This window comes from Triticum aestivum, chromosome 3B, assembly GCF_018294505.1.
Source record: "Triticum aestivum cultivar Chinese Spring chromosome 3B, IWGSC CS RefSeq v2.1, whole genome shotgun sequence".
NCBI lineage: Eukaryota > Viridiplantae > Streptophyta > Magnoliopsida > Poales > Poaceae > Triticum > Triticum aestivum.
The window spans coordinates 408,047,831-408,061,138 of NC_057801.1; positions in this window are offsets into that span (position 1 = coordinate 408,047,831).

Here is a 13,308-nt window from a genome sequence, read left to right on the forward strand (position 1 = left end):
AGCAGAGGCCTCAGCAGAGGCAGCAGCAGCAGAGGCAGCGTTGAATTTCCTCACTGCTTCCTTTGCTTGCTTAGCCAGTTTGGCTTGGCGCTTTGCCCATTCATCAGGATAATCCTCACCGCGCTTGAGGCTGGTGGGATCTGCCAACTGGCCTAGGGCCAATGGAGGTCTTGGGCATGGAGGGTTGAGTGTGAATTTCTTCATGTACTTGGGAGTTACATACCTGTACTCCCTCCATTCTCGTGCCCATCTCCTCTCCATCCTCTGTATGCGCACCTTGCGCTGATTTTTGTTCCCCTTTCCAAACTTGGCCTCATCAGGTGTGCAATAGTCTGCGTATATGTCCTCAGGGATCTCAAAAGCAGTCATGACCTCAGGCTTCTTTCCTCCTTTCTGCGGCTTCTTACCATCTGCCATTTTCTTCAATTGAGGAATTTGAACAATCGAATTCTCTGAAGAAGTATGCAACTTTTCTTCGAGGAACGCTGCAAATGAGTTAAGTTGATGAGAACCTAGTGATTCAACAGCGGACATTTGTACCTGTGAACAGAGTATAGTTGCGAGGAATTTGGAGAGGTCATATGCGTTCTCAGAAGGTTTTTCAAAAAGAACAAGTTTGAGGAATTTGACCAGATAAGTCTTGAAGAATTTCACTAAACGTTCTTTGTCTTAGGTTCCAGAGTTGTATAGATCGAAGATCCACACAATTGAGGAATCTTGAAGAAAATCATTTCTTAGAGAAACGAATCAAGAACAGATGACATGCGAGGTGTTTATGTGTGTGAAGAATTGAAGAATAAACACCTTTGAAGATTTTCAGGAAAACTTGAGAATCAAAGCGAGCAGTTAAAAGTAACTTTTAATTACCTGAAGTGAAGAACACACAAGGTTTTAAATAGCGGATTGCGGGATGATAGCGGATTGGGGTCGGCATAGCGGATTGCGGATTGCGGGTGATATTGCGGACGCTATGTGCGCATAGCGGATTTGCAAAAGTACTCATAAATTTCAGATTATTGTGCATATTTCGACATCGTTCACAACAAATTTGACCCTTAAATTTAATATTCATCATTTATATATAAGATGTAAACTGAATTTAAGAAGGTAGTACAATTTTTTTTAAAGTAAGCTGAATTTAACACTGCATGTGCAAAAGAAATCAGGAACAAGATTTTGAATGGCCCGGGGCATTGCACATTGGGCATCATACATGAAGAACACTGTTCTTTTCTCAAGGTCACGTGGCTGTTATCGAACTTGACAAAACTTGCAGACTTGATACCACTGCTATGTATACTACTTTAATCACCAGAATATTAAGACAATCCTTTCATGAGCGGAGCTCCTCCTAACTTTGTCTACTGTAACTGTAACTGTGTGCTACATGGCAGCAGGATAACTGTATTGATGGAGGACCTCGGTCAGTATAAACAGAGCAGGGCGCTCGAGCCGCTCGGGTCAACGACGCAGGCAGGCAGGGCGGTGCTAGCGGCGCAAGGCACTCGGGTCTCTCGGGTCAATGCCGTAGGCAAACGGAGCGGCGCCGGTGATGTGTAGTAGGCGGCTGGGAGGCACGGGGTGACCGGCGGCAAGGCTTGAGGACGGCGGGGCGGATCCAGGCGGTGGCTGTCCGTGGCGGCGTCGACGGTAGGAGCTCGAGGCGGCGACTCGGATCCTGTAGAGAGGGCAGAGAGATGAGAGAGATCGAGGTGAGAGAGAGGTGAAGAGGAGGAAGGGTGTGACGCCCGGATAATTAGGCTACAGTAATCCCACGTTAACGATGCCATGCCACTTTGATTACTGTTAGTAATCTCGCGTTAGTTCGAAACGATTCAAATTCAAAATCAAAATCAAGCAAACAATAAAAGTTTTTCAAAATTTAAAACAAAAGTGTTCGGGAGATGCCATATTTTACATAGGTCAATATGGTGTAATAAACACAATTTTATAAACTGCCTAAGTATTTTAAAATAAATAAAGACAGAAAAGGAAAATAAATAAAAGAAAGAAACTAACAGAGCAAAAAAAATATAAAAGGACCCCCCCCACTGGGCCAGCTGGCCCAGCTGTTAGCCAGGCCGGCCCAGCTGCTGGCCAGCCCAACTGGCCCCAACCGGCCCACCCCGCGCCTGGCCTATATGGCCCCTCACCCCGAAACCCTAACCCCCTCCCCTAGTCACCCACTCCCCCCACTCGCCCCCTCCCCCAGTCGCTCTTCCCCCTCCTCCCCGATCCAGATCGGATCGGGGGGAACGAACCTCCCGCCCGACGCCGCCACCCGTCGCCTCCACCTCGCCCTCGTCCGCCGCCACGCCCCCCACGCCGCCTGGATCGCCCCTGCCGCTCGACGACGACGCCGGAGCCGTCCCTTGCCACAGCCGCTCGTCTCCCCGTCGCGCGGCCGTCCTCGTCCTCCTCCCCGAATGGCCTCCACGAGCCCGCGTCGCCGACTCGCCGGAACGCCACCTTCACATCGCCGTCGTCCCCATCTTCCCCCACGAGCCCCGCTGCCCCGTGCCCTACTCCCCGCCGTGAGCAAGCCCCTCCCTCTCCTCTCTCCCTCCCGTGTCGACCGCGCCACCATGCCCCGCGCGCCCCGCTCCGCTCCACTCCGGCGGCCCGCGCTCACCGTGGCCTCGCGCGCGCCCCGGCCCTTGCTGCTGCACTGCTGCTGCTCCGCGCGGCACCCGCCCGTGCAGCGCCCAGCCGTCGCCCTTGCTCCCCGTGGCAAACCCCGTCGCCGCACGGCCCCCTCCGTCTCCGCGCCGTTCCGGCCGCCTGCCGGTGCCGTGGCCGCCGGCGCCCCGTGGCGCTGGGCTGCACCCGTTACGGCTGCGTCCAGGTGACCCGACGCCCACACGCCCGCTAAGGCCCCTTCGGGCCACTGACCAGGGGGGCCCAGCCCACAAAACGTTTTAAAAGAAAATGAAAATGAAAATAAAATAAAATGAATTAATTAATTTAATAATTAATTAAATTAATTAATTAGTGAATTAATTAAGTTAATTAATTCTATTTAATTAACCTAATTAATTAGTTAGTTTAATTAAACAGTAACTGGATTAGCTAAACCCTAACTAACCTAAACAGAGGATGACAGGTGGGCCCCGCTGGACCCACGGGCCAGGTTTGACCTTGGTCAGCTGGGTTTGACCTGCTGACGTCATGGTGATGTCATGCTGACATCACCTTTCACTGTTCTGGATAATGTTCAATTTAAATAATTAAATAAATTTCGAAAATGCCTAAAACTTTGATAAATCATAGAAAATAAACCGTAACTCGGATTAAAATATTTTCAACATGAAAGTTGCTCAGAACGACGAGACGATTCCGGATACGCAGCCCGTTCGTCCACCACACACCCCTAACATATCAAACACGCAATTTTCCCCCTCCGGTTCATCTGTCCGAAAACACGAAACACCGGGAATACTTTCCCGGATGTTTTCCCCCCTTCACCGGTATCACCTACTACCGCGTTAGGGCACACCGAACACCGCGTATTGCCTTGATATATTTTGTGGTGCTTTGTTTGCTCTGTATTCATTATTTCTTCCCCCTCTTCTCTCCGGTAGACTACGAGACCGACGCTGCTGCTGACCAGTTCGACTACGGAGTTGACGACCCCTCTCTCTTGCCAGAGCAACCAGGCAAGCCCCCCTTTGATCACCAGATATCGCCTACTCTTCTCTATACTGCTTGCATTAGAGTAGTGTAGCATGTTACTGCTTTCCGTTAATCCTATTCTGATGCATAGCCTGTCATTGCTGCTACAGTCATTGATACCTTACCCGCAATCCTAAATGCTTAGTATAGGATGCTAGTGTTCCATCAGTGGCCCTACACTCTTGTCCGTCTGCCATGCTATACTACTGGGCTGTGATCACTTCGGGAGGTGATCACGGGCATATACTATATATACTTTACACTGTTACATTACCTGTGATACTGTTCGGAGTTGGGGGCTGAAGGGGCAGGTGGCTCCATCCCGGTAGAGGTGGGCCTGGGTTCCCGACGGCCCCCGACTGTTACTTGGTGGCGGAGCGACAGGGCAGGTTGAGACCACCTAGGAGACAGGTGGGCCTGGCCCTGTTCGGCGTTCGCGGATATTTAACACGCTTAACGAGATCTTGGTATTTGATCTGAGTTGGCTACGAGCCTATACGCACTAACCATCTAAGCGGGAGTAGTTATGGGTATCCCGACGTCGTGGTATCAGCCGAAGCACTTCAGACGTCAGCGACGGAGCGGCGCGCGCCGAATTGGACTGGAACGCCACTAGGCTAGGTCTGCTTTCGGCCGCCCACGCAACGTGCAGGTGTGCTCAGGGCGATGGGCCCAGACCCCTGCGCGCTTAGGTTTAGACCGGCGTGCTGGCCTCTCTGTTTTGCCTAGGTGGGGCTGCGACATGTTGATCTTCCGCGGCCGGGCATGACCCAGGAAAGTGTGTCCAGCCAAATGGGATCGAGCGTGTTGGGCTATGTGGTGCACCCCTGCAGGGAAGTTAATCTATTCGAATAGCCGTGATCTTCGGTAACAGGACGACTTGGAGTTGTACCTTGACCTTATGACAACTAGAACCGGATACTTAATAAAACACACCCTTCCAAGTGCCAGATACAACCGGTGGTCGCTCTACCTCAGGGATATGAGGAGGGGATCGCCGGGTAGGATTATGCTATGCGATGTACTGGATGCTACTTGGAGATGCTACTTGGAGATGCTATTGGAGGACTTCAGTCTACTCTCTTCTACATGCTGCAAGACGGAGGCTGCCAGAAGCGTAGTCTTCGACAGGATTAGCTATCCCCCTCTTATTCTGGCATTCTGCAGTTCAGTCCACTGATATGGCCTCCTTACACATATACCCATGCATATGTAGTGTAGTTCCTTGCTTGCGAGTACTTTGGATGAGTACTCACGGTTGCTTTCTCCCCCCTTTTCCCCTTTTCCTTTCTTTCTGGTTGTCGCAACCAGATGCTGGAGTCAGGAGCCAGACGCCACCGTCGACGACGACCCCTACTACACCGGAGGTGCCTCTACTACGTGCAGCCTGCTGACGACGTTCAGGAGTAGTTAGGAGGATCCCAGGCAGGAGGCCTGCGCCTCTTTCGATCTGTATCCCAGTTTGTGCTAGCCTTCTTAAGGCAAAATTGTTTAACTTATGTCTGTACTCAGATATTGTTTCTTCCGCTGACTCGTCTATGATCGAGCACTTGTATTCGAGCCCTCGAGGCCCCTGGCTTGTATTATGATGCTTGTATGACTTATTTTATTTGTAGAGTTGTGTTGTGATATCTTCCCGTGAGTCCCTGATCTTGATCGTACACATTTGCGTGCATGATTAGTGTACGATTGAATCGGGGGCGTCACAAGTTGGTATCAGAGCCGACTGCCTGTAGGAATCCCCCTTCCAACTCCTTGGCCGAAGTCGAGTCTAGTCATTACAAAACTTTTACTAACTTGGTTGTGTGCCTTACGGGCCCACATCGCCATTGGGTGGTAGTAGGATCTTTTATTCCTCGACCTATGCTCTGGGACTCTGACATCTCTTCTATTCGGGTTAAACGATTTTTACTAAAATCTGACTTTAGGTTCTCGAAAATACTTTCTCCCGGAGAGCCCCTTCAGTCCAGGTGATCGCCGGCTACACCAGAAGATTTCGAAGTTACTCGCCGAAACTCTTTTGAGACTTTGTGCCCGTTGCCTTTGCAATTCCCTACCATCGAAATATCCCTATGGATAAATACATACACTTGACGTTCTTACTTTTATTCTCAGTTGATCTTGTTATTACAAGATACCCCGAAATTCTCTCTATTGATCCGAGAATGTCTTGTGCCTACTGTCTTGCAATTCCTTGTCACCTGAATACCCCTATGGATAATTCTCGCACTTGTCGAGTAACCGCTTATCCCCAGTTGTTCATGTGTTTCACAAAAGTCTTCAAAATAATATTCGATCTTCCGAAAATCCTCTGGAGCCTTTGGCTCTTGAAATTCTTGCTTGCTTGCATTATGGTTAATCCCATAAGTCTCGTAGTCTTAATGACATTCCTTGTCATTATCATTTTGAGTCTGTTGACTCAATATGTTTGCGAATACCCGCAAACATCATTGATCCTTATAAATTACCTTCCGGCTGAGCTGCCATTCTTTTAACTGGAATTGGTTCTCGACCAATCCAATTGTCGTTGATTGTACCCTACGGCTATTCAACTTATCCATCCCTAATCAGAGCATTGCTTCTGATCCCGTAAATTGGAAATCATAATTCCTTTGCATTTGACAATTGAGTTAGTTAGTTGTTTCTATAATTTGATCTCCTTGCACTCTTCTTCCTCTAGTTGAGTACCGATGCTCACGTCAGATCCCTTGTGGACCACCAGATCCTTTGTTGGATTTTATCTGACAACGCCCTTCATATTCAATAACCTTGTGAGCCTTTCCTCTGATACATAATGCCTTTGGTAAATTGTATCCTCTGCTTTCTTAACCATGCTCTGTCTTCGAGCTTGAGTTAATTACTTCTAAAGATTCTGGTATATGATTCTAAGATGCCCCGATGGGTTGAACCTATGCCTTCCTTAATAGGTGTGAACTCGAAAGTTTTCACGAGTCATACTCTTCTGGTATTTTGCCAAATAAAATTTCAAAACTACAACTTCATTGAGCGCGAGAAGTGAATGAAAGGTTGTGCATTGGAGAAGTGGGAGTCGACCTTGAACTTTGTGTTCATGCCCAGGGACACGATGTAGATCCTATCATGGAAGCTTCTTGTAAAATAACTATTTCCTTGATAACTAACATATGGTATCTGTGAATTGATCCCTTGCAACCGTGGTTCCGACCATGATTGTTCTTCTTTGATCTCATTTCTCGGACAAGTTTAAAACAATTGTCTCCTATGGATCAATACACCAGTCCAGCCTTTACTTTGATCTTGTGTCGAGTATTACCCCCCTGGTATCTCGAGATTATCATGGAACTGCATAACTCCTTATGAGTTCTTCATCAAGTGCTACCTTCCCACTGATTCCAATTTTCACGGGCTCTGAGTTATTGAACACTCAAAGACACCGATAACTGAACCGAGTCCGCTCTTCGGTTCAACAACTCTTCAGTAAGCTTCTATAAGTACGAGTTTGTACCCGATCACGCCATTCCTAGCCTGTTTGGCTATATCATTGTCGTGACGATTCTAACTGTGCTACCTGGTCCTTATTCTCGGAGCACCAATTTTCGACGATGAACTAACCTTATGTCGATCCTCATCGTCATATCATTTCGCCTTGAACAACAAGCTTGGTTTCGAGTTTGTGTCGTACCCTTGGTTCCAATAACCTTTCACTTCATCATTACTTGACTTGATGTCGTTACCGATCGATTACATCTTCATGAACTCTCGCGACAAAGGTGTCGTGATCCTCAACATTCTGAGCTCATCCAGGATATCAATTGAATTCATGATGAGAAATAACATCCTTGCCCTCGATGAATTGTATTATCGTCGACCACATTATTGCCTTCCCACCAACACAAGCTTGTTCATGTTTGGTGTTATACTTTGAGTTCCTTGCTATCCAGCAATTGTTTTTCTTTAGCTTGGAATATTACCATCTTTTATGTGAAAAATGTCATGGGAATTTCACCACCTCTTGAGAATTCTTGATACAAGTGATACTTCTCACCATCACCATTCCTTCTTGTTCCCAGTGTTGATTCTAACCGGGATTCCAACAAGGGAATGATGCTGCTTGGAATTCTGTACTTCTAGCAACCCTATTGCTTTGAAGTTAACGATCGATAGTTCGTTCTTAGACTGTTGGTTATTGAATCATCACTCTAACAGTGATCTTGCTGCCTAAGGTCATATTTCGGGCACACCCTTCAACTAATGATTAACGGTGTATGTTTTCCTCGAGCATACAACATTATATCATTTGATTTGACAAGTGTCATCCTCTTGCTCACATTATTGTGGAAATCCATCCGTTTGGAATTCTCGATGAATTGTCGCTGAGCCCATCAGCCACCTCCTCATCCTCTCCTTGGTTTAATGATGAACTATTGTTTCAGGAACCCGCTCCCATAGTTCATTTCCCGAGAATCTTACAATGTCATCTCGCCAATTGTGTTACACCTTTTCTTCTCAGACATCCTGAGTCTGACATATCCTAACACCAATCAGATCTGAATCTCGGTCAGATATGATGGTTGGGATATATTTTCAAGAGTTATAACAATGGTCTTTATGTGACCGGTAAGGTGATGACATGCCTAGCGCACCCCGGGCCGGAGGACCCATTGTTATAGTTTCCTTTTAGCAAGGTTAATCATTCTTCCATGAGGAAATTGTAAGACTTATTCTATAAGTTGTTTCCGATGGATCCTTTGTATCCAAAGTCTGGCCTTTGATTGAAGACCATGTCAATGCTATCTCGAAGCATGTCTGTGGTACTCCGAATTTCAACAAGAACATTTGAAGCCAATGCTAAATGTTTCTTACTAAATTATCCAAACACCGTTGTATGGGTAATGTCATGATACTCTCCCCTTTCCTAAAGGGTTTTCTACGTTGTATCCTGTCATGGATATCATGCTCTGCTTGTCCTTGGGGAGGATATACCCTTGAAATATGTGTTTAAACACATTTTCCTTTCCATTGTTCTGTTAATCTGATGCTCACGTTTCCTTTACATTGGTTTGTTTAGCCTTTCCGGTGATCTATATGATCTAAGCAGCAATATTCTACTGCTTATGTAAACACATAGGTGCCCAACCGTGTCGGTAAGACCCTGTTACTATTGTTGATGACTTCCCGGTAGCCACCGATGGACGAGAACTTTGCCTATTGGTCCGCCTCGCTTCAATGAGCAGGAAAATGGTTCTCTTCGTCCCTCGCCCTTGGTACCGACATTGTTGCCGACATAATCGACAGGTTACCCTCTGGCATGCCTTGCTTACATGATTGTGCAAGACGTCACCGCCTTTCCTACTTTTAACCCACATGGTGGGCCCATAACCCACAGGTCCCAGGATCAAAACCTGACTCTCTTGTACCCCCCATGTTCCCAAGGTTATTCCTTGCGCGTGTTCTCGTATGTAATTCACGAGCCACCTTCCGATGAGATCATCAATTCTGGTATCAGACGCAATACTTATTCCCATTTCTCTGAACCCCTTTCACACTTCGTTTCAGGCAACGAACGATTGCCTATGCGTTTGAAACTTCTATTTTGCACCTTCTTACTTTGCTCTCGATATTGTCTTAAATTTCAATTCGAGAGTTACTTTCCGCCACCTTCCTCGTTGTTGTCTACCAGATAGTCTACCCTGCAGAGGTCCATTCTTCCGGTATACCCCCTTATTCTTTCGTTAGTATGATGAAGACTCCGGAGAAAGGATGATGACTTCACCATGATGACCTGAAGCAAAGAAATGAAGACGTCAATGTAATGGATCGACCTCTTCGAGGAGAGCAACCAAAGACAAGAAGATTCGTTAGACTTTCATAACCAGGACTTCCCCCTTACTACCTCTTAAATCTCGGGACGAGATTTCTTGTAGTGGAGGAGAATTGTGACGCCCGGATAATTAGGCTACAGTAATCCCACGTTAACGATGCCATGTCACTTTGATTACTGTTAGTAATCTCGCGTTAGTTCGAAACGATTCAAATTCAAAATCAAAATCAAGCAAACAATAAAAGTTTTTCAAAATTTAAAACAAAAGTGTTCGGGAGATGCCATATTTTACATAGGTCAATATGGTGTAATAAACACAATTTTATAAACTGCCTAAGTATTTTAAAATAAATAAAGACAGAAAAGGAAAATAAATAAAAGAAAGAAACTAACAGAGCAAAAAAAATATAAAAGGACCCCCCCCACTGGGCCAGCTGGCCCAGCTGTTAGCCAGGCCGGCCCAGCTGCTGGCCAGCCCAACTGGCCCCAACCGGCCCACCCCGCGCCTGGCCTATATGGCCCCTCACCCCGAAACCCTAACCCCCTCCCCTAGTCACCCACTCCCCCCACTCGCCCCCTCCCCCAGTCGCTCTTCCCCCTCCTCCCCGATCCAGATCGGATCGGGGGGAACGAACCTCCCGCCCGACGCCGCCACCCGTCGCCTCCACCTCGCCCTCGTCCGCCGCCACGCCCCCCCACGCCGCCTGGATCGCCCCTGCCGCTCGACGACGACGCCGGAGCCGTCCCTTGCCACAGCCGCTCGTCTCCCCGTCGCGCGGCCGTCCTCGTCCTCCTCCCCGAATGGCCTCCACGAGCCCGCGTCGCCGACTCGCCGGAACGCCACCTTCACATCGCCGTCGTCCCCATCTTCCCCCACGAGCCCCGCTGCCCCGTGCCCTACTCCCCGCCGTGAGCAAGCCCCTCCCTCTCCTCTCTCCCTCCCGTGTCGACCGCGCCACCATGCCCCGCGCGCCCCGCTCCGCTCCACTCCGGCGGCCCGCGCTCACCGTGGCCTCGCGCGCGCCCCGGCCCCTGCTGCTGCACTGCTGCTGCTCCGCGCGGCACCCGCCCGTGCAGCGCCCAGCCGTCGCCCTTGCTCCCCGTGGCAAACCCCGTCGCCGCACGGCCCCCTCCGTCTCCGCGCCGTTCCGGCCGCCTGCCGGTGCCGTGGCCGCCGGCGCCCCGTGGCGCTGGGCTGCACCCGTTACGGCTGCGTCCAGGTGACCCGACGCCCACACGCCCGCTAAGGCCCCTTCGGGCCACTGACCAGGGGGGCCCAGCCCACAAAACGTTTTAAAAGAAAATGAAAATGAAAATAAAATAAAATGAATTAATTAATTTAATAATTAATTAAATTAATTAATTAGTGAATTAATTAAGTTAATTAATTCTATTTAATTAACCTAATTAATTAGTTAGTTTAATTAAACAGTAACTGGATTAGCTAAACCCTAACTAACCTAAACAGAGGATGACAGGTGGGCCCCGCTGGACCCACGGGCCAGGTTTGACCTTGGTCAGCTGGGTTTGACCTGCTGACGTCATGGTGATGTCATGCTGACATCACCTTTCACTGTTCTGGATAATGTTCAATTTAAATAATTAAATAAATTTCGAAAATGCCTAAAACTTTGATAAATCATAGAAAATAAACCGTAACTCGGATTAAAATATTTTCAACATGAAAGTTGCTCAGAACGACGAGACGATTCCGGATACGCAGTCCGTTCGTCCGCCACACACCCCTAACCTATCGAACTCGCAACTTTCCCCCTCCGGCTCCTCTGCCCGAAAACACGAAACACCGGGAATACTTTCCCGGATGTTTTCCCCCCTTCACCGGTATCACCTACTACCGCGTTAGGGCACACCGAACACCGCGTATTGCCTTGATATATTTTGTGGTGCTTTGTTTGCTCTGTATTCATTATTTCTTCCCCCTCTTCTCTCCGGTAGACTACGAGACCGACGCTGCTGCTGACCAGTTCGACTACGGAGTTGACGACCCCTCTCTCTTGCCAGAGCAACCAGGCAAGCCCCCCCTTTGATCACCAGATATCGCCTACTCTTCTCTATACTGCTTGCATTAGAGTAGTGTAGCATGTTACTGCTTTCCGTTAATCCTATTCTGATGCATAGCCTGTCATTGCTGCTACAGTCATTGATACCTTACCCGCAATCCTAAATGCTTAGTATAGGATGCTAGTGTTCCATCAGTGGCCCTACACTCTTGTCCGTCTGCCATGCTATACTACTGGGCTGTGATCACTTCGGGAGGTGATCACGGGCATATACTATATATACTTTACACTGTTACATTACCTGTGATACTGTTCGGAGTTGGGGGCTGAAGGGGCAGGTGGCTCCATCCCGGTAGAGGTGGGCCTGGGTTCCCGACGGCCCCGACTGTTACTTTGTGGCGGAGCGACAGGGCAGGTTGAGACCACCTAGGAGACAGGTGGGCCTGGCCCTGTTCGGCGTTCGCGGATACTTAACACGCTTAACGAGATCTTGGTATTTGATCTGAGTCGGCTACGAGCCTATACGCACTAACCATCTACGTGGGAGTAGTTATGGGTATCCCGACGTCGTGGTATCAGCCGAAGCACTTCAGACGTCAGCGACGGAGCGGCGCGCGCCGAATTGGACTGGAACGCCACTAGGCTAGGTCTGCTTTCGGCCGCCCACGCAACGTGCAGGTGTGCTCAGGGCGATGGGCCCAGACCCCTGTGCGCTTAGGTTTAGACCGGCGTGCTGGCCTCTCTGTTTTGCCTAGGTGGGGCTGCGACGTGTTGATCTTCCGCGGCCGGGCATGACCCAGGAAAGTGTGTCCGGCCAAATGGGATCAAGCGTGTTGGGTTATGTGGTGCACCCCTGCAGGGAAGTTAATCTATTCGAATAGCCGTGATCTTCGGTAACAGGACGACTTGGAGTTGTACCTTGACCTTATGACAACTAGAACCGGATACTTAATAAAACACACCCTTCCAAGTGCCAGATACAACCGGTGGTCGCTCTACCTCAGGGATACGAGGAGGGATCGCCGGGTAGGTTATGCTATGCGATGCTACTTGGAGATGCTACTTGGAGATGCTACTTGGAGGACTTCAATCTACTCTCTTCTACATGCTGCAAGACGGAGGCTGCCAGAAGCGTAGTCTTCGACAGGATTAGCTATCCCCCTCTTATTCTGGCATTCTGCAGTTCAGTCCACTGATATGGCCTCCTTACACATATACCCATGCATATGTAGTGTAGTTCCTTGCTTGCGAGTACTTTGGATGAGTACTCACGGTTGCTTTCTCCCCCCTTTTTCCCCTTTTCCTTTCTTTCTGGTTGTCGCAACCAGATGCTGGAGTCAGGAGCCAGACGCCACCGTCGACGACGACCCCTACTACACCGGAGGTGCCTCTACTACGTGCAGCCCGCTGACGACGTCCAGGAGTAGTTAGGAGGATCCCAGGCAGGAGGCCTGCGCCTCTTTCGATCTGTATCCCAGTTTGTGCTAGCCTTCTTAAGGCAAACTTGTTTAACTTATGTCTGTACTCAGATATTGTTGCTTCCGCTGACTCGTCTATGATCGAGCACTTGTATTCGAGCCCTCGAGGCCCCTGGCTTGTATTATGATGCTTGTATGACTTATTTTATTTGTAGAGTTGTGTTGTGATATCTTCCCGTGAGTCCCTGATCTTGATCGTACACATTTGCGTGCATGATTAGTGTACGATTGAATCGGGGGCGTCACAAAGTGAGAGGGGGCGATGGTGGTTGCTGGTTGCCGGCAGCGACGCAGGTCGCCGTTCTGCTGTTTGCCGCTGCTGCTGGTTGACGCCGGC